The following is a 21,466-nucleotide window of genomic DNA, read 5'->3' on the forward strand; positions in this document are numbered from 1 at the left end:
GGTACTTGATATGATTTCAATTCTCTTAAATTTACCAAGGCTTGATTTGTGACCCAAGATATGATCTATCCTGGAGAATGTTTCATGAGCACTAACACCTTAAATATGTATTAATTTGGAACCACAGTTTAAGAAGCCTGCTAACACCCCAGGAGAAAGAGTAGACATTGTAGATTATTTGAAAGCCAGTAAGATGTAGTAGAATCAGTGAAAAAACACTTTGAGAAGTATAAGTTTAAAAGCACTTCCAGAAAAGTATCTAGGCAGCATTAATGGATTAAAAAAAGGCATTTACAGACGTTCAGAGCAGTGTCTTTCAAATATAATGTGCACATAAGCCACCCGGTGATCCTGCTACAATGCAGATTTTGACTTAGAGAGTCTGTGGTGAGGCAGGAGAGTCTGAATTTCTTTCAAGCTCCCAGGTGATACTGATGCTGCTGTCCTTTGGACCACATGTTGCATAGCAGAGAGTTAGAGGATGGGATGAAAGAAGGCTCTAGAAGTCTGGCCATTTAAAATTGATATGGAGAAAATGAAGTAACACTACCTGAAATTTGCACTCATAACATTCAATAGATAAGGAAAATGTGTTTATTAATTTACCATGGAATAGTTGCTGAGAATGGCAAGAGACAGGGCTAAAGAGTGACTCAGTGATCAAAGTCAGTGCAGTTTATTCTGGAGTGTAGACAGGGCAACATGTGTATAGCCATGGCTGGGCAAGGGGAGGTGGGGGGGGCATAATCCTTTGAACCCTTATTTAATTGCCTGCTTAGGAAAGCAGGAGCCAATGGAAAAAGTTGATTTTCTCTAAGAGAGCATATTTACGAGATAGCAGCAAAGAAATGAAACCAAGAGAGTTCAGTTTTCTTTCTTTATTGGTTGTTCCTTTGTGAGATGCTAACCAAATAAATAGAAGTGATGTAGGGGGAATGTAGAGGTGATGTAGAGGGGAGGAAGGTGAGTTAGTAAGAACAATGAAGCCATCAAGAAAGACAATCAATAATCAGAACTGAAGAAAAAAGTAGGAAGATAATGGAAGGAAATAAAGTCAACACTTAATAAAGAGTTAAAGTACCTTGACTGTTTTGATGGTATCATTGGTGTCTGCATATGTCCAAACTCATCAAATTGTGTACATTGAATGAGTGCAGCCTTTTTGCATATCAATTGTACCTCAATAAATCTGTAAAAAAAGAATTAAAGAAGCAAAGAGAAAATTGGGGTTATGGTGTCTAAGTGACTCACAGATCCACAAACATGACAAAACACTAGGAAGCACACTTCAGTTCACTGCATGCTGGAACACAAATGGGAAAGGGGGAAAAGTCAATTTTGATCAAGAAGTTCATTAAGATTGTCAAAGTTGAAATGAAGAATTTAGAACAGAGACTGAAGAATTCCCAATTTATACCCAAGTAACCACAGCAAAATATTTCATGCATAGTATGCAAAGTCAATGTGGGGCTTGCTACTCAAAATATTTGAATTAAACGTTGAAGATGCCCGGCTACTTAGAAAAATAAACAGTTATGGCCGTTACGTCCTTTGTCATGTGTAAGAATCCTTTGCAGGTTATCTGATGGATTTCTTTCAAATCCTTGTTCCACATGCAGGAATATGCTCCTGTGAAAATATGAATAGCAGAAGTCCCCCAAGCAAACTGTGCCCTTACATACATGCATATTTGTCTGAAAGTATTTTCTTACTCATCTTTGCTGAAAACTTTCTGAAATCTCATAAATAATGGATGTCAAAAGAAAAAAATACTATGTATTCGATCATAACTAACAAAGCTTTGGATAAGAACTTTTATTTCTGTTTTTTAAATTTTTAATGTATTTTTTAATTGATATATAGTTGATTTATAATATTGTGTTAGTTTCAGGTGTACAGCAAAGTGATTCAATTATACATATATATATGTATTTTTCAGATTCTTTTTCATTATAGGTTACTACAAGATATTGAATATAGTTCCCTGTGCTATACGATAAATCCTTATTGTCTATTTTATATATAGTGGCATTCTGTCAGTGTAGACAAGAACTTTTAAATCAACATTTTAACTTAATATGTATAGGAAGTCATTAAAAAACACAGTAAACATAAAAATATTTTAAATAATGAAAATTTCTGATAATGTCTTTCTAACCAAAATTTGAAAATATTTTTTCCCCACATTTCAAAAAACAAATAATCATTCATTTTTATGTGTGCAGAATAACAAAATTCTGTCTTATTGTTTTTTGGTAAACTGTGATTTCTTTTTATTGTGTCAGTTATCATTAATTTCTCTTAATAAGTGTCATGTATTTTTCTTTTTTTCTTCCAGTTTTATTGAGATATAATTAACATAGAGCACTGTATGGTTTAAGGTACACAGCAAAATAATTTGACTTACATATTTCATGAAATGATGACCACACTAAGTTTTGTGATCATCCATCACCTCACATAGATAAAAAATAAAAGAAAAAGAAAAAAGCCCATTTTTTTTTCTTGTGATGAGGATTCAAGATTTATTCTCTTAATACCTTCATATATAACATACAGCAGTGTTCATTATATTAATCATGTTGTACATGACATTCCTCATGCATATTTATCTTATAACTGGAAGTTGGTACCTTTTAACTTCCCTCATCAAATTCCCCCTCCTCCCACCCCTGCCTCTGGTAACCACAAATCTGATCTCTTTTTCTAGGCTTTGTTTGTTTGCTTGTTTGAAGTATGATTGACCTACAACACTATGTCAGTTCTTGATGCACAACATAGTGGTTTGATATTTTTATACATTTCAAAATGATCCCCATGATAAGTCTAGTTACCATCTGTCACCATACAAAGATGTTACATTATTACTGACTGTATCCCCCATGCTGTACATTTCATACCCATGACTCATTTATTTTGTAGCTGGAAGTTTGTACCTCTTAATTTCCCTCATCTATTTCACTCATCTCACCACCCTCGTCCACTCTGGCAACTACCTGTTTGTTCTCTGTATCTAAGACTGTTTCTGTTTTGGTATTTTTGTTCATTTGTTTTGTTTTTTAGATGCCACATATTAGTGAAACCATATGGTATTTGTCTTTCCCTGTCTGATTTATTTCACTTAGCATAATACCTTCTATATCCATCCATGTTGTCCAAATGGCAAGATTTCATTCTCTTTTATGACTAACATTACACATCTTCTTTATCCATTCATCCATCAATGGGGACTTAGGTTGCTTCCATATCTTGGCTATTGTGAATAATGCTGCAGTGAATGTAGGGGTGCATATATCTTTTCAAATTAGTGTTTTTGTTTTCTTTGGAAAATACCCATAATTGGAATTGCTGGATTATATCGTAGTTCTATTTTTAATTTTATGAGGAATCTTCATACTGTTTTCCTTAGTGGTTACACCAATTTATTTTCCCACCCAAAGTGCGCGAGGGTTCCCTTTTCTCCACATCCTTGCCAACACTTGTTATTTGTTGTCTTTTTGATAATAGCCATTCTGACAGGTGTGAAGTGATATCTCACTGTGGTTTTGAGTGCTTTTCCCTGATGATTAATGATATTGAGCATCTTTTCATGTGTCTGTTGGCTGTCTGTACGTCTTCTTTGGAAAAATGTCTATTCAGGTCCTCTGCCTATTTTTTAATCAGGTTGTTTGTTTTCTTGATGCTGAGTTGTATGAGTTCTTTGTATAGTTTGGATATTAACCAATCTCTTATTAATAAGTGTCATGTATTTTAATCTGATACTTCCAGAAACATTTGTTTGTTTGTTTGTTTTAAGACAGAACAATGATGGAAATTTTTGAGATTTATTTTGTTAATATATACTTCTGCAGAACCATGAAGTGTGTTTAAGTGCTCCCAAGGTTGTGGAAAAACTGTTTGAACCTTTTATGAAATTAACTTGAATTGCTCCTGTGGAAAATTCCTCAGATTAATATATATTTTCAAAATGTGCAATATATCTGAATTACAAGTATCTCAATTTTACCCTCCTACTTTCTCATTTTGGTCTACTAGAAGTCAATGTTGATGCGAAATTAATAGTGTGTATACTCTAACAAGTTAAGAGGAAAAGGTTATCTGTTTTATCATTCTCATCCCATATGAATTTATTAAATACCTTCTTGTGGGTACTGCTGTGCCATGTACTTGGCAAAATAAGTTAATTATTCATGGCCTGATCAGATCCTATAATCAGCTGATAGAAATGTGTTCTGCAGCCTGGAAACAGGATGGGTTTGAAAACAGTTCTGACCTAAACATTGGATCAAAGCAGTGCTTACCACTACTGCTTGGTGATTTGGGCCCATTGATTCATTCATGAAACACTGGCAGTCTCCTTGAATCAACACTGTGTGAGGCTCTTGCATAACAAACAGTCCTGTGATGAGTTCATATTTTAATGGGATTAATTTATAAACAAATAGTTAGGCTTAAATACCTTAGGAACTGTAATAAGTTATCTGTAAAATGCTGAGAAAAGTCCATGAAACATAACTCCATCTGGCAGAATCCTTCTCAAAGCATACGTCATTTGGGCTGAATCTTGAAATGTAAATAGGGAATTTGTCAGGCAAAAAAGGGGGAGGAAAAAACCTATGCAAATGCACAGAAGTCTAATATGACATTCATTGTCGAGGCTTGAAGGGAAGAGCCAGTGTGGGTGCAGAATGGATAGGGGAGGGAAAGTAATACAACTAAGGCTATATGATAAATAAGGCTTAGATTAAAGAAGACATTTATGTTATACCAGGTATATAAGTGAAAGTTCTGAGTTGCAAACAACAGAATTCAAAATCCATGTCATGGAAACCCAGGGAGAAGAGACTTTCAAAAACGTAGGAGTGGGAAAGTATGAGCAATTAAGTAACATGAGGACTGAAATTAGACCACTGGATTTCAGTTACTAAAGCTCTGCTACAACAGTAAGAGAATATTCTGTAGGACAGTGATTTTCAAAGTGTGGTCCGCAGATCAGTAGCATCAACATCATTTAGAAATTTGTTAGACATGCAGAATCTAGAGCCTGATCCAGACTTACTGAATCAGAAACTCAAGGGATAGGACCCATCAGTCCGGGGATTTTGTTGCAAGCTGAAGTTTGAGAATCGCGGCTGGAGTGTGCCTAGAAAAGAAGGCTTTTTGTGGCTTGGAGGTAGAAAGAAGTAAAGGCAGAAAAATAAACTGCCTTTTTGAGAAGTTTGTTGTAAAAAAAAGAGGGAAAAGAAAAAAGATGGTGTTTTTGGAGAGGAGGTAGGTAAGATTAAGGAAGCATAATAATCCATCATGTATTTCACTTATTAATAGCTTTTACTTTTCCCAACGACTTTTTTTTATAAATTCACCAAAGTTTTAAGTTTTTAAATAGTCAAATCTTTTGAATTTTTGTGAGTACTTTCCACTGCAAACTTATTCACATATATTTCCATATTTTCTATTACCTTAACATGATTTTCTTTCTTCCATTTTACATTTTAAAAAATATGTCGGAGTTTATTTCAGTGAATACTGGGTTGAATGGCTTTCAGGTGATATGTTCTTCCCCCATAAGCCAGTTTCCTCAAGGTTGTTGATTGACTGTTCTATCCTTAACTCCGAGTTACGAATCTCTTCCTTTATCAGATATTAAGCAGAAGTACCCCAGTATTACCTCCTGGTAATTTTAGGATCAGTTAAATCCTCAGATTGTCTTCAAATTAATTCTCTCAAGTCAGGTCTCCCTTATTCAATTCTTATATGGACATCAGTGGAGATGTGGATTATAAATATAAAATATCCTAACCCAATTTCAAGCTAAGAATAGAGATCAACTCTAGATCAGTGATTCTCAGACTAAGTCCCAGTTCCCATCCGACTTCAAGGAGCCTGGCTGGGCCTTGGTGTCCTGTATTCTTCCAGTGGGTCTGTTCCACACCGAAGTTTGAGAACCACTGCTCCAAATGCTTCCCGATTTTAATTTATCTTTTATTCTTATACACACCTGAATGGAGTTGGAATAGTGAAGCTAGTATTCAAATCACTTAAGACCCAGACACACTCAAGCAGAGACAACCATATTTGCACAGAGAGGTAATTCTTGGACTAAGTTATCCGGAGAGGGCATCCATTCTTTACCTCCCCACAGCAGTAGCTGCCCAGAGTATAATTCTAATGTTTTTTCCAATTTGAAATAATTAACATTCATGATCAGATCAACATTTTGGAGCAACTGGCTTACCATTGTTCTGATGAATAGCTGTTGAAAGATGTATACCATTTGGACATGGTTCTGTATTTTAAAAATCCTTTAAAATTGCCTTGGGCTTCCCTGGTGGCACAGTGGTTAAGAATCGCCTGCCAATGCAGGGGACACGGGTCCAGGAAGATCCCACATGCCGTGGAGCAACTAAGCCCGTGCGCCGCAACTACCGAGCCTGCGCTCTAGAGCCCGCACACCGCGAATACTGAGCCCACGTGCTGCAACTACTGAAGCCCGCGCACCTGGAGCCTGTGCTCTGCAACAACAGAAGCCACCGGAATGAGAAGACCACAAACCTCAACGAAGGGTAGCCCCCGCTCGCCACAACTAGAGAAAGCTCGTGTGCAGCAACGAAGACCCAACGCAGTCCAAAAAAAAAAAAATTGCCATAAAGATAGGATTGAGTTCTGGCCATATTGATATTCTAATGAGTAGCACTGTGCTTATCTCACACATATACACACACACACATATGTATATATACATATTTTAATTGAAGTATAGTTGATTTACCATGCTGTATTAGGATCTTCCTTAAACCTGTGTTCACCATGGATAGGTGCCAATATTTACTGTACAACATGTGGCGGATATATTTGATTTAAAATCATATTTTTATTCTTTGCTATAGATCAACATTCTCTTTATTTTCCATTAAAAATTATATTTCATGGGGAGAAATTACCTGCTATAGAAAGACACTGGATTTTCAGATTGACTAACACCTTCAACTGTGTCTCAAGTATAAGCCTTTTAGCAAAACTTCAACACATTTGACCAAATGTATTATTTTTTCTTTAGGTACTTTTAAACCAAATATATTTTGAAGCAAAATTAATTCATCTCTTTCTGATTTCTTTACAATAAACTAGTAAAATCGCCATTTTAAAGAATTATTTAAGGACCGTGAAATCCTTTGAGAATTTTTATTTTTTTAATGAGAAAGTTAAAAAGACCTTTGAACCAAAGATTGATAGTAAATAAAACATTAAAGGCTGTAGTTTGGATCTTGGAGACCAAGGTATTGCTAACATATAAACACGGGGTGGGGACACGGGGGAGGAGCAGGGAAAACCCCTTCATCCAGCTTCCTGAGAACGCCTAAGTATTGTTTCATCTTTGTATAAAGTATCGACAGTAGATATTTTAAAACAGAGCTCTGCCCAGTCACAACATTAAGTTTCTTTTCTTATCTTTAGTTTTTCAAAGAAAGCATTTCTTCCTTTTCTCCACTTTTTTTTGGCTGAATTCCACAATAGGATCTTCTGAGAAGTCATACCTCTCCCCAGACCTCCTAGCCCTCCTACCTAAAGCCTAACCCACCACCAGGAGATAGACATAAAGGGGTGGGTCAGGTATCAGAAAAAATTACCCAAAAAGGGAAATCCAAAATCTGTGCGTTCACATTATCATTGAGGAAGAAGATGCAAAAAGCAGAGAAATGTTTTATGTTTCTAAGGTAGCACAGATTTCCAAAGTGTTTGCCCATAAACTTTGTCATTAGAGTGGCTCCAATAATGACTAGTGATGTGTGGTTCAACTAGTAGGGCACTTCAACGGAAATTGAAAGACTTCTAGTACCTGGCCCATCATCCCATAGTGTTACACTTGGCAAATAGTATAACGAACTCTAAAGTCTACGATAATCACACTATTATAGCAACTTGAAAATCCAATGTTCCTTCATCAGTGGAGCACTGTCATATGTCTACTTCCTCTTTGTAGGTATATCAGAAATGTATGCCTTGGTTATAGTGATGTTGTGTTGAAAGTATTGAACTAATGCATCAGGGACTTACACAATTCACTCTACATAAAATCATCTTATTAGTTCTGAATCACAGAATCAAAATTTTCCCCTATTAACAAATACTTCATGGGTTACTGGTACCTTTTTAAACTAGCAATTTGCTATTATTTATAATTAAATTATATATATATATATATATATATATATATATATATATATATATATATATATATCTCAGACATTTGTACTTCCCATATTATACTGATGAAATTCCTGGTACGTGCTGTGAAGGATTTTGGAAAATACATTTCACTTGTTGGATTGAAATCCATCTCTGGAGCCCAAAGAGAACTCTGGCGTCTCCCAGGCTCACTGAGTGTCTGTGACATGTGAATAGTTCAATATACAGTGTGGTCATTTCCCTATTCTAAAGGTCACCTTGTAAATAAAACTATTTAGTTGAAAAGGCCATTGAAAATACACATAACTCTCTGATAAGGTAGGGAAAACACTAAATAGCAAAAGGATATGGACTACATAATAGAGTAAATGTCATGAGGTCAGTATTTAAAATACTCATTATTCTTGATGTATTACATTTCCAGGAAGCGTTTGGTGAACTAATATATTTCACTTCTTTTTTTTTTTTTTTTGGTAAGTATAAATAAAAGTTACTCTTTTTTAAATTAAAACAAGTTACCAATGATGTGAACTCAAAGAGGTAGAAAGTTATGGGTAGGGTTACAGCTTTCACTTTATAGAAGTTGTGACCTTTGCTTGAAATCAGGGTCAATTACCCAACTATCTAGTTCCCTCTACAGAAGCATCTTCGCCCTTCTGCACCTAGTCAATTCCAAACTTGAAATACTTAAGTAACGCCATAACCATAACCCTGTGCCATAACCCTGTGTTGCCATTAGTAAACAGAGGTGATATAGAGTTATTTCTCAGTAATGATAGGACTTTTGGTAATGAGAAAAAACTAAGTAGACTAAGATGGGTGTTTTTAAATTAAAATATCCCGGTTTGGGATATTTGTAGTCTACACACCTTCTGACAATCGTTTACTTTTGTGGGCATTTCTTGAACTTTTTTTTTGTAGGACAGGAGAAGCCTTCATGATTATAGAAGATTTGCTCCCTCCTTTCAAAACCTTCAGATTCTGTTCAAGCATAAATTAAGGATGTCCACTTCAAATTTAATTATAAGATCTGGATATTTATAACTCTGTGATAGTAAAGTAATGAGGCTTATTTTTCCATTTCATTTCTAAATTCGTATTGTCATTTCAAGTTGTCAGTTTAGGTTCTTTATACAGATTTAAAGAATGTGGCCATCATTTACAACAATTGTGACTTCCTTTTATAAAATTATATTTTGTCTTGGACATGATCACTTTATCAGCCTAGACAGTAAAGCAAATCATCTTCTGAAAGGGAGATTTGACCTTTGGAAAATAGGTGATTATGAAAAGTCTGATGATCAAATGGGGGAAATGCTATTTTTTTCTGTAAAAAGGTGAATGTTTCTCTGTTTTTCCATAGCTCACAAACTGAGATGCATCACAAATTGAGATACAAACTGAATTAAGACAACTTAATTCAGATTGGTTAGGAACGCAATCAGCATTTGAGCCAAAAAACATTGGCTTTTACTCTGAGTGAACTAAGAATGAATGAATAAATGAATTCACTGAATATTGATTAAGTACCTAATATGTGACAGGTACACTTCTAGATGTTTGGTAGCAGTTCTGTACAAAAATATTTGCACTCCAGGTATTTACATCCTAGAGGGAGAGAAAGAGGAAAAAATAAATAAGCTTAAGAGTAGGGTAGGAGAAAGATAAAGTAAGGAGGGAGAAGAGGTCTTCTTGGAGGAGGATTGCAATTTTAGATATTGTGGTTCAGGAAAGTCACTCTGAAAAGATGCTCTTTGAGCGAGGGCATAAAGGAAGTGAGGGATGGGACCGTGCAGATATCTGGAGGGATGAGCATTCCAGGTGGAAACAACTGGTCCATGGTAGGAGCTGTGGGCAGAGCTCCTGCTGGTGGGGCAGAGTGAAAACAGGAGGTAAGTAGGGAGCAGATTGTGTAGGGCCTGTGGGTCGACAACAAGACTTTGACTCTGAGTGAGTTGGGAAGCCATTAGAAGATTTTTAATAGCCAAGTGTCTTGATCTCACTTACGTTTTAAAAAGATCACTGTGGCTGCTCTGTTGAGAATAGACTAGAGGCAGACAAGGCCTAAAGAAGCAAGACCAGTTATGAAGCTATTACAATAATCCTGGTAGAGATGACGGTGGATCAGATTACTGAGAGTTATTGGTCAGGGCCCCAACAGGAAACAGGTGGCACACTTAAATTTTGAAATTCAAAGAGTGAATTTTGTTAGTTTGTTTTCCAAAGGCATTAATTATAAAGTGTGGGTGGCGTACAGGGGAAACAAATGGGATGGTGTGGTAACCCAGGATGAGTAATTCTTACTGTGCCTGGGCCAGAAGGAATAAGGGAAGAAAAGAGTTCCAGAACCTGACAAAAGGGGAAAGTTGTGTAGAGGAGGTCCTCTTGAGAGGGGCAGGGACACGGCCATCCCAAATGACCTCACAGAGTGAGCAAGTGCAATAGATACCATGACCTCACTCTCCTCCATCCATCCAATCTTCCTCAAAGGCTCCCCGTTGACTAAACCCAATCAGGGGCCAGAGGGCAAGGAAACCATCCATGTCCTTACAAGGTCAGACTCCTGGGGCAGAAAGCAAACTGGAGCATAATGAAAAGTAGATCTGGAGAGACGAGTATAAGTTACCCACCACCATCTACTCCCCTTGCCCTCAGCTTTTTCTCCTTTCTTCTGGCTAAAACGTTTATGTCTTCAACCTAGGGAAAGCATGAAATCCCATCAGATACCGTAACACTGTGGTTGTTGTCTGTGCAGTAATCCTCCTAACTACCATATATCATGATAAGCACCACTTGTGTTATTCATATAAAGTGGTAGAAAAATAGAAGAAAGAAAGAAATGACATGAAACAGAGCTTACACAGTCTTTGCTACTGTACTTGATCATGAGCCAAAATTGGTAATCATGATTATCTTCTACAAATCAATTGCATATTTTTCTCTCCTTGGCCAGCACCATATAGTCAGGCTCTTTACCTGGTAGAATGACAAAAAACTTCATTCATATGAGATATGAGCCCTTGATGTCTTATCTTCCTTGGTCTTCCCACACTTTTCCACTGGTCAAGGACTTTTGGCCAAAGGAGTACTAATAGGTACCCCACCAAATGCATGGGTTCCTAAAACAATCCTCTTGCCCCCATTATGTAGCAGTGACTCATTTTCCCCCTAGTGATCAGGGTCAATCAAGATCAATTATGTTCATTAGTACAAGGGCTCCCTTCTCTCACTGTTGGCTCAGTGGCACAAGGAACAAAAATGACAAGGGTGAAGTCTTGGTTTCCAAATCATTGAATCAATGATATTATTTCTTGGTGGAAGCATTTGAGATGGACACCAGGGCCTCAAAACACAGTGAACCTTAGGTTGTGGAGATGGGAAGAAAATATTTTGTCAAGTAGTTTATTGGTAAAATAATGAGAGGGGTCATGCTACCACTTTGTTCCTGGATGTATACATTTAGGATAAGTTACAAAAATGAAGGAATATGTATTGGCCTTATATTTAAGGCATATATTCCATCTATAGCATTGCACCCAATTTACCAGGCTATTGCCTTACACTTGCATATGCTAAGTGAAGTATGTATGATGCCACCACTTGCTCTGGATATCTCTTGTTCCATTTCTTCCTTTGGTATACGTGCAACCCAATTACAGAGCCTCACTTCAAAGATCTATTTCTTGAGTTACTTTTGGTAGCAATTACTGTCATTCGGGTTCTCAATCAGGAAACAAGTGCCCTATTCAAATTAGGATACTTTAAGGAAGGCTTATTTACAAAGTGACTATTTACAGAAGTATAGGTGGAATATAGGGAAACTACAATGGATAGTGTGATGACCTACGGTTATGATCGGAGGATTTGTTACTGCTAGGCCAGAAGAAACTGAATCCAGAAGGAGAAAAATGTGTGAAGGAGGCTGCCTTGAGAGGAATAGGTACCTTCAATAGAGACATGCCAGCCTGAGGGGATTGCATGATGGAAGCCAGGAACATAATTCCTGGAACACAGCCTCTCTCCATTCTCTCAAACCGTTGTCAATGCTTCCCCAGGATTGAACCTAACTGGCAGATAGGAGGTAAGAGAGCAGATTTAGAGAGTTGGGTGGAGAAGGGTGGAGGGGAAAATGGAAGACATCTGGATGTGTGGCAGTGATGAGAAGAGTTTGGATTCTCTTAATTTGAAGGTAGAGCAGATAGAATTTGCTGACAGATTAAATATGGGGTATGAGAGAGAGAACAAGGATGACTGCAGTTAAAAAAATTATCTGAATAACTAAGGTGAATAACACCTTTCATCTGAAAGGCAAAACTGACGTTTACTGAGATGGAGAAGAATGAGAAAAGGGAAGGTTTAGGTGGATTAAAATGTAGATGCTTAATTTTGGGATATGTTCAATTCTGATGCCTATTAGACATCCAGTGGAGAAGTTTAGTAGGATGTTTGATATATGACCCTAGAGTTCTTGGGAGAGGTCCAGCTTAGAAATAAGCTATGAGTCTTGATGAGATCACCAAAAAAAGTGCATATAATAAAAAGAAGTCTTAAGGGCTTAGGCCAAACACTGCAGTGATTAGAGTTTAGGACGATTAAGAAGAACCAGTAAAGCTGACTGTGGACAATGTGGTAGGAGAAAAGCAAGTAAGTTTGATGTCCTGGAAGTGAAATGTAGAAGGTATTTCAAAAAGATAAGTTATCAAATGATACTGACTGAATTTGATGATAATTAACTATTGTATTTAGAAAACTTTAAGTCATTGATAACCTTCATGTTTAGTAGACTAGCTGGGACAAAAGCTTGAGTAGAGTGGGTTCAGGAGAGAATGGAACAACAAAAAAAACTGGACAGTGGGCATACAGATAACTTTTTTTAAAGAAAATTTGCTGTAAAGGGCAGAAAACAAATGGGGTGTTTTCTGGAGGGGAAGGTGGGGTTATTAGTTTTTGTTGTTGTTGTTATTGTTGTTGTAATGATGGGAGATATCAAGTGCCTCATTCTGGGATGAAAGAAATGATCCATAAAAGAGGAACAATCAATGCTCAATTTAGCAGAAAGAGGGGTGAATTGCTGGAGAAATGTCCTCTAGTAGGTGAGAATGAAAGAGTTGGTCTTAGCTAGATACATGACAGTTTACTGTCACAGCAGGAGAGAAAATAGACTATATGGGCTCATGGGAAGGTAGGAGAGGAGTTGCAGTGATGAGAACTTAGGGAGGTCTAATCTGATAGCTTCTATAATCGAAGATTAAAATTCAATTAAAATTTTTATATGCTACTATTGTTAAGAAATCAGAAGACTGAATCTAGGCACATTTTATCATGTCATGATATAAAAGTAAAGTTAGTTAATTTTCTCAAATGTTGCTTTGATTTTGTATTAGCTATAGGGTGATCTTTATTTGTCATTTCCCCCCAAATTAGGGAAAGATTATGCTTAAGAGAAGTGAGATAGTTCTATTCATTCTGGTTTTTGACTTTTAGGTTTGTATTAGTTTCTATTTTTTAAAATGAGATGTCAGTTCTACATTATACAGTGGAATGAATGAATGGAGGTCTGCCCTTCAGTGTGGTTTTAGGGGTACCCAATCCTTCCCTTATTCTAAAATCCTTACCTTAGAGATCATATCAGTACCTAAATTTCCTGCCATTATTCTATACTTAGAATTGAAGCATAATCTCCTGGAGGATATTTAAAATTTCATCTGTTATTCATGAGGGATAATACAAAACCCATTTGTCCCAATCATCATTCTTGCTTGGTTTATTTTATCATATTAACACGAAAGAAAGTGGAGCCTGGAGTCTATGACACACATATAAGGTGAGTTTTGATCAAAGTAGGGAGTTGAGAATGAGTTTGTCTCTTCAGGAGACCATGTTTTGGTCAATTTCCCATAACCTTGAGGGAATGGTTACCTCAGTTGTGTCTGCTAAACAAGGGGAAGGGGACACCTAAAGGACACTTGAGGATAAACTGAAGATTGACCCCAAAAATGCTCTGATCTAAAATTGTTAGTTTTTAAAGGTAAGTTTATCTTCTCTCTTAGAACAGCTAAAAGGATAACATTTAATTACTGCTTACTGTGTTTTGGACAGTAAATAAAAAACATTTAAAGCTAGTGTACATGTGTTGGTTTTTTTAAGCCTAACAATAACCACTAAGGTTATTGTTTTAGAGATGAGAAAACCGAAGCTTAGTTTAAATAACTTGCCCAAAGTCATAAGATTAGTAGAGGGTCTAGACAAGATTTTGGAAAAGATCTATCTGACTCCTTATAATAAAACAATTCATGAGAGCAGACATCCTCCTGGTATCTGTTAAGTGCCTTGTGTACAGTTTGCCACTGACAAATGTTTATTCATTCAGTGAAGGGGACTCCCCTACATTATGCTGTGACTTATCCCACAAATGCAAAGTAAAGTGGAACATTAAGATGCTTTGCACAGGTAATCGACACTGCATTAATTAAGACCAAACTAAAATCCCATCATGTTTTCTTTTAGTTAGTCTGGTAGTTGAGGTCAAAATGCTTTCTGACACAAAGCAGCACATGCCTTTATGTCTTTCACAGTACGTATTTTTTTTTGTTGTGTGATTCCTAATAAACCTGCAGGTATAATGTTGTTGTTGAGATCATTTGAGAAGTGTTGCCTAATCTTCAGATTCTCTAAGGCATCCATGTGAACACGAGGACCACCCTAAGCAATATGAGATATCTGGCTACATTCTGATAACTCTATTTTCCACTGTAACTAATTCCAATTTACTTGCCAACAACTTCAGACATCAGCTGAACCCTTGCTGGAGGGGAAAAGCAGCTTCAGGGGGTGGAGACGTATTTCAAAGGGTATTGAATAAGATTAGTTTTTGTAATTGGGAAATAAGAAGCATTGCTCTGGGGGGTAATGCCTGTACTGCAGAAGAACTGACTCAGTACAAGGTTTGTAAATGGCTCTCCTTTCTATATCCATTCAATTCAAAGATTTCTGGGTAAATCTATGGAAGGAAATTCATGCAGGAAAGAGGGTGGAGATGGAAAAAAAAAGTTCATACTTAAGTCACAGTCTATGGATAAGAAAGAATTTGAATATTAATGCACAACCTTGAGAATTAAATTCCCTGTCCAACGACCTTAAGAACTGGCAGCTGGCTGGACGCTGATAAGGAATGCTGGGAGGGGGTAGGTCCGGGGAGGAACCCGTTCCCAGGGAAGGCTCTCATCCCTGGCTGGCATTCGAAAGAATTACAAAGCATGATTCAGAATCTAATTTTGTCAGCTGGTGATTGGCTCCCACAAGGCTCTGGCCTCACAATGTGTTCTATTAAGTAATGGGAATTGGGTTGTGCCCTTTTTCTCTGTTTCACGCCTCCCACCCCATTTTTCTTCACAGTGCTTCCCATGTCTCCATCATGAACTTAGGTGTACCTGTTTCCATATACGTTCCAAATAGCGTTTTAAAAGGTCTTTGCAATGCACAGATGTTAAACATATAGAAGGATGCCAACACCACACTGAATTTTTAAAAATTTAATTTCAATTTTTTGACTCTTAGGCTGCATTGGGAATAACAACATGACCATGTCAGGATGGGCAAAACCCAGATGGGGAAAGGGCCAATTTAGATTAAACCTCTCCATATCCTAACCCTGATTTGGAGACTTTGTGCAAGAGAGGCTTTTATCACGGGTAAAGAGTAAACCTCCATGCAGAAATAAACATACTGTGTGAGAAGTCATTTGGTTTATGTTAACTTCACAGAAAGGGAAAAGGATGAAAATGGACTCTGGAACTCGCTTTTTTTGCAGCCAAATGCCAGATACCTGTCAAAACGTCTGTTTATCCTTAACGATATGATTTATATCATCAATGATGAAATTCACTTTAAGGGTAGTGATTTGCACATCTACAAAAAGGTGGCATTATGTGTTCAGAGGACCTGAAATATGGTTTTTATCATTCCTTACATAACCTAACAGGAGTTAGTTTCTCAAAGAGTTATGTAACCGGACTATTTTTCCCTCCATTTTAAGATTTGAGAACTTTGTTATTCTCCCTGGTTTCCAGAACGTACAAAAAATATAATTAATGAGTGAGAGTGATGTGTTCATTGGACAGAAAATGTTAAGCTCAATAAACATTTCTAAGAATATTTTTTCTTAAAATTAAATCACAGGATCTGTTCTTTTCCATTGAAACGATTTCCATAAAAAAAAATTAAAAGATCCCCTCGCAAAGAGTCGAGCAATCTTAGTTCTATGCTGTCGTTTCTTATCTTCAACTCATACCTGTTTCAGATAGAAAAAGCCAGCCGTTTGTTAAAGAAAAGGTCCGACATAAGACACTAGAAGACCTAGACTCTATTTTTGTTCTGGCACCAACTAGCCATAGCAATCTGACTGAGTCACTTTCTGGACTAATTTTCTCATTTGCAAGAATGAGGGATCTGGCTAGATCAAAAGGCAAACACGCTTGGCCGGCAGGCAGCTTCCAGATGTGTTTCCCATGGCAAGCAAAGTTTTTTTTTTTTAAATCTATATTTGAATTCCTTTGGATAGACATGCATTACCACAGTACCACAGCCCTCACCATTCTTTATTACCCTGTTTGTCTGTATATGTGTACCTATGTATCAGTTAGCTTTTGTCATGTAACAAAAACCCCCAAACGTAACGGCTTAAAAGCACAACTGTTTACTTAGTTCAATATTCTAGGGTCGGTCATTTAGTGGGCTTATTTGGGCAGTTAGTTCTGTTGGTTTCGCCTGGGCTCACTTACTCATCTATGGTCAACTGCCATTTAGCAAGGTGGCTCTCTTTCTGGCTGACTGTCACCTGGGGCAGTACGTATTTCTGAGACAACTCCTCATCCAGCAGGCTCACTTGAGATTTTTCCCATGGCAGCCTCTGGGTTTCAAGGCCACAAAAACGGAAGCTACAGGGTCTATTGTGGCCTAGGTTTGGAACTCTCCCAACATCACTTCTGTTGTGTTCTGTTAACTAAAGCAGGTCACAGACCAACTCGGATCCAAAGAGTGGGGAAATAGGCTCCATCTCCCCAAGGAAGGGGCTGCAAAGTAATTTTGGTCATTTTTGCAATCAAGTACAGCCTTCCCGTAAGCATGTAATCTTGCAAACTGTGGACTGCATGGCCTTGAATTCATACCCAGACTAAAAACAAAGCAAATAACAACCAAAACAAACGAACTGGACACTCCTACCTCTATAGCAGGAGCATACTCATTGCCCGACAAGATGTTCAAATATAAATCACTTTAGAGCAGTATTGGAAAGTACGTTGCCCGTTGAACCACAAGTCCCCAGATGGTTGGGGATCTCTGCCCTTGGTGACCAGACATTTGTGCCACAAGCTTCTGGCAGCTTCTGAACTTGGGTTATGCCCTCGTCATAATAGGGAGCCGCAGTTCAATGGTGGTCAGCCTCAGGGGTGGGAATTCTGACTGGAACAAGGAAAGCCTCCACTGTGTCCCTGCATGTCCCTGCAGACAGAACACAATCTGAATCACTTAAGGGGGTTGGAACTCAGTTTCCACACACCCCTGCTTTGACTGTTTCCCAGAATACTCTTAGTTTGAAATGATGATATAGGGAAATTTCCTTTAGAGTGGAGAGATGACTAACTGTCTTTCATGCACAGTGTGAAATGAAGGGAAGACTGTCCAGTTCTGAAATACACGGATAGTAAACCCCACTTTATAAAGCACAGACTTGCCCTGCCTCAGGCTCAGTTGTAAGCTCTATGTATGTAGGTAAATTTATCAAGATAAATAGATAATATGATATACATTCATTAATTGGCCATGTACTAAGTTCAAAATATTGTCCTGGATACTGTAATGACCGGAAATACATATAAGAAAATGTTCCTTCTCTCAAAGGGACAAAAGTCAGTCTGTGATAAGAGCTATTCAAACTCTGAGTCCTTATGAAAGAATTTCTATTGACATGACTCAGGAAAATTATAATAAGTTTTCTCCTGTCACAAATGTTTTAACTGAATCCAGTAAATAGAGAAATGACTTATTTCATCACTTAATTTTTAATCTAAGAAGGAAGATATACAGATAGATCTTAGCTTACTGTTTTCCTTTGGGGAGGTGACAAGACAGATGGGGAAAGATACCTCAGCCATAATATTTAATTAAGAATGCCTAATTTCTGGTTTCAAGTGAAGCTTGCTCATTCCCCTCATGGAAAGGAGCTTTGAATCTGCATCTTCCTCAATAGTTGGGTTAGCAGGAAGGGAGAAAGGCAGTTAAGCCCCTCAAAATGATTGAGCCTGGGGAGAGCACGCAGAGACTGAAGAAACAGCTGATGCTCTGCGAGAGATTATTTCAGGAAAAAACAAGCAACTTGATAGAAAAAAGCAGACAAAGGACATTAGAAACAATACATGGAAGAGTGAATCCAAGTGGCCTACAAATGTCTGAAAAGATGCTCACAATTATTAGTAGCCAATACAATGCAAACAAGTAAAATAAGGTATTATGTACTTTATATCTGTTCTACTGCCAACAATTAAAAATAACATTATCACTGAATACAGGTAGTCATATCTCTAGAGGGGAGGCCTAAGAAACCACGTTTCAACAAACTTTCCAGGTGATTATAATGCACGTGAATCTTTGAGAACCAGGGCTCTTGTGTAGACCTACAAATTGTTGCAGGCATTTTGGAAAGCAAGTTGACAAAACCTAATGAAATTACAAATACATATACCCAGCACCCCTAAGTCTGAAGATCTTTCCCATAGAAAGAAGTACTAGGAAATATAAATATACGGGCAAGGATATTTATTGCAGCTTTGTCACAAAGGCCAAATCCCCAAAAAAGATGAAGGCATAACAGAATATTGAATAAATATGTCCAATATTAGGGGAAAAGTCTTAAAATATGAATTAGTTGTACATTAGAAGAGCTTTCAACAAATTTTTCCATGGAGGAAAGCAAGTTGTAGAAATCTGTCAATATGATCCAGTTTTGTTAAACAGTAATAAAAATTACGAATTGCTGATAAGTAAGCAAGAGAAAGAGAGAGAGAGAAGGGAAAAGGCAAAGAGACCAGAAAAAAGAAGAGTCTCAAGAAGACTGCCTAACATCCAAATAAAAACAAATAAAATAACAGCGGGAAAAACATTTAGGACCAATTGGCGACTTGCCCGAAGTTATGCAGTTATTCAGGGACAAAGCCTGAACGGAAAGACTAGTTCTGACTCCAAACTCATGTCTATTTCCATGAGTAGACACCTTATGTCTCATTCAAAGGTTAAGTCCTGGAAGAGTGTTCAGTTCTGATCCAGTTTTGACCTCGTCCATAGCATCTCATACATGATAGCTGCTCATAGCTGATTCACTTTGTTATAAAGCAGAAACTAACACACCACTGTAAAGCAATTATACTCCAATAAAGATGTTAAAAAAAAAAATTTGTTTAAAGAATGGAGAAAGGAGTAAACAATGCAAGCATATCTCAAAACGGGAGGCAGCAATATTGTGTTCATTTTACTCACTTGTTAGAAAATCTTCCCAAAGTTCCATTTTGTTATCTCTATCAAATTCAAGCAGCTTTGCTTGATATTAAAAATGCGCAGAAGCTAACTCCAACTTCCCAGCCATGCCCTTCCCCCTCCTTTCTCTCAAGTTTTCTCCAGTCCAGCTGTTCCTCTTTCTCAGCATCCCCTCCGTGCTTTCACTGGAAACTCATCCCTCTCTTCCCCTTTCCTCCACTTCTATCCATCTTCCAAGCCTGGTTTCTTTTCTATCTCTCCCATTAAATTTCCTAGGAATAACTCTTATATTTCCACACCCTTATGATGTCTTTTTACCCACATTTTCAAGCCCCTATGGTCAGAGACTATAGTATAAGCTGCTTTGCTCACTCATAGGACCTTTTTCAATACTTTGCCTTCAGTACGAATTTAATCATGTCTGTCCATGATTCAAGTTTTTGTTCTAAGTAAACAGGAATATTTGCCACTTGTCAATGTCAGCCTTCACTTGGCTTGTTTTGAAAGTGTCTGAAGCCCAGATGTCCTGAATGGAATTAATTAGGGTCCCTCCATGAGCTTATATCTCTTTCTATGTTTTCTGTCCCAGTTACTGATACCATCATTAATTCAACTGTCCAAACCAAAAACCTCCCATATTTGATCCCCTATCATTTGTACCTCTCACATTTAATTTGTTGCTAAGTTTGATTGATCTCTCCCCTGCCACACTGCCTCTCCATGTATTCCCTACTTTCCACTGACACTGGCAATGCCATGGTTCACATCCCTGTGCTCCCAGTTCCTATTGTACCAGCTTCCTGATACCTCCGGCTCTCTCTCCAAACCGCCCTTCAGAGGGTCACTGGAGTTCATCTTCGCAAGTGCCGTTTCACTTTTCAAAAAACCATTAAGAATAAAGAATAAGCGTCAGTGTATGGCATTTAAATCCTCTTCCATTGGTTCCCCTCCTAACTCTTCTGTCTTCCCTTCCCCATCCTATCCACACGCACAGTATTATGAGTTTGCACATCTTCCCACCTTTCTTCCTGCTTCTCCCCCAATCTGAAATGCTTTCCTCGGGAATTCCCTGGTGGTCCAATGGTTAGGACTTGGCGCTTTTACTGCGGGGCCTGGTTTCAATCCCTGGTCAGAGAACTAAGATCCCACAAGCTGTGTGGCACGGCCAAAAAAAAAAAAAAAAAAAAAAAATGCCTTCCTCTCTTCTCTACTAACCTAAACTCTGTCTGTAACCCCTGTTAAATAGGAAATATTATTATAACATATTAGATAGTTTCGTTATTGTTAAAGGCTGAATTCAAATGATTATTTTCTCTGTGACATTTGTCTTGATGTTACCAATGAATATCCATGGGTCTTTCCTCTGTACTCTATACTCATGAATAAGTCTCCATACAACTTTCATTTTTTAATTATAATTAGCTATTTGCATATCTTTCTCTTCATACTTGATTGTGAGGTCTTTGAGAAGAGAGACTGTGACAAACTCATCTGCACCTTCCCACAGCGTCTGGTCCATGAGTGATACATAGTAATGGCTCCTTGATTATTTGATGAATGTATGAAAGAATGAATGGTTTCTCTCATCTAATTGTGCTGAGGAATTGCTTATACTGAATGTTTTGCAGTGTCCTATCTACTTCCTTCAGCTGGCAATAGTAAGCACGTGTTTGTTTTCAATTCATAATTTAATTTTTTAATTTATATTTGTATCAGATCAATACATGGACACAGATAAAAACATTTTTTA

The 21,466-nt window shown here is 37.5% G+C and overlaps 1 long non-coding RNA gene across 1 annotated transcript in view; it reads left to right on the forward strand.

The window, feature by feature from the left end:
* The first annotated feature begins 12,754 nt into the window (after window positions 1–12,754).
* The window catches only part of LOC133104279 (uncharacterized), a 39,182-nt gene continuing 30,470 nt past the window's right edge, over window positions 12,755–21,466 (forward strand). The window contains exon 1 of the long non-coding RNA XR_009703510.1: window positions 12,755–12,831. This is a non-coding gene — a long non-coding RNA (uncharacterized LOC133104279). The remainder of the gene's footprint in view (window positions 12,832–21,466) is intronic.

This window comes from Eubalaena glacialis, chromosome 13, assembly GCF_028564815.1.
Source record: "Eubalaena glacialis isolate mEubGla1 chromosome 13, mEubGla1.1.hap2.+ XY, whole genome shotgun sequence".
Taxonomy (NCBI): domain Eukaryota; kingdom Metazoa; phylum Chordata; class Mammalia; order Artiodactyla; family Balaenidae; genus Eubalaena; species Eubalaena glacialis.